Here is a 1,635-nt window from a genome sequence, read left to right as displayed (position 1 = left end):
TTGTAGATTTTTTCACAAATATTTTAATTTTTAGGTGCATCTAAATTTTTTTTTTTTTTTTTTTAAATTTGACTAAAATATCAAAAAGTTTCTAAAGACAAAAAAAAATAATAATAATGAGATAAAAAAAACTCAAAACATATTTTATAAAAATTAAACCAAATAAACTAATTTTTTTAACAAAATTCTACGGCACACAATGTTGTTTAATGTATGTAAATTTTAAGCTGGTACTAATGGTACAATACTATTGTGAACAATTTGAAAGTTAAAAAAAAAAAAAAAAAACAATTACAAAAAAAGATAAACAAGTCATCTAAAATAATTAGGATTCCAATGCTAGGTATTATAAAAAAATATCATGAAAATAATCATGAAAGATTTTCCATCATTAGATTATACATATAAGAAAGGAAAATGTTTCGTAACTCGAAATTCATTTGCCCCGAATGGCTCGATTTCGGAAACGACGTCGTTTGACTTTTTCTTTACTTTTCTTTCTTGCTTTCTTTCTTTCCCTTCCACTCCAAACCCAAACAAACAGAGAGAAAGAGAGAAATGGCGGATCAAGCTTCGTCCTCTCCGTCCATGGCGGATCAAGCTTCCCTCTCCGTCCATGGCGGATCGAGCTTCACCGATCTGGAGTTTCGGATTTTAGAAATCAGAATGATTGGAGTTGGAATTGTTTGGAGAGAGAAAGGAGTTTTGAGGGTGATGAATTGCAGATTTGAGAAAGAAGAAAGGAAGGCACATCGAAGATGGAGTGAGACACTTCGGCCCCGTCTCCGCCTCCTCCTTCCCCTGTGATTATGCCCCCTCCAGTCCTCCTCCTTCCTTCTCTTCTCCTTCTCTTCTTCTCCACCCTTCTTCTTCTTCTTTCTTTTGCAACAAAAAACACAGGAAAAAAAAAGAAAAAAAAAGAAAAAAAAAAACAAAAACACCAAAACGACTGTCGAGCCAAATTCGGGCCACCAAATTTCGAGCTACGTAGCGGGGTCGTACAAGAAAACACTACACATTAGTCAAGGGATGAAAAATTTTCATGATATTTTTTTCATGATCCCTAATATTATTCTACTTGGATTTAGAGGTGGCAAATGAACAGATTTAAATGAGTTAGAGGAGAACCTTTTTCCAAATGGAAGGAATTAAGGCCTCATTTAGGAATAGGTTTTTTTAGTAATTTTTTGACTTTTTAATTAAAATATGATGTAAAAAAAAACTAGTATATTTAGAATGACTTTTTAGTTTTTTATGAAAAGATGTGCAAAAAGTAAAAAGAAAATAAAATCTTTAACTTTTTAGTATAAATTGTTGACTTTTAATTTTTTTTAGTGAGTTTTTGATTTTTTAGTTAAAATTACCACTAACCAAACAAGGCCTAAATGAATTATTGGCAGATTAATTATTTACCAGCAATGCTACAAATAATCTCATTTCCTACGTCATTTTCTTTTCATTCTAAAACATAAAAATAATCGGGGCTCACATCAATAACTGCACGTGAGAATCATTAAGTTGGATCTAGAAGTGAGGGGAAAAAAAGAAAAAAAAGAAAAGATGACAAATAAAATTATATATAACATTTTCTATTATTTAATTGTTGAAAATATTTTATAGCATGTTAGCAAATAC

The sequence above is a fragment of the Camellia sinensis genome, chromosome 3 (genome assembly GCF_055761805.1).
Source record: "Camellia sinensis isolate YWXY chromosome 3, ASM5576180v1, whole genome shotgun sequence".
NCBI classification, from domain to species: domain Eukaryota; kingdom Viridiplantae; phylum Streptophyta; class Magnoliopsida; order Ericales; family Theaceae; genus Camellia; species Camellia sinensis.
This window is presented reverse-complemented; position numbering follows the sequence as displayed.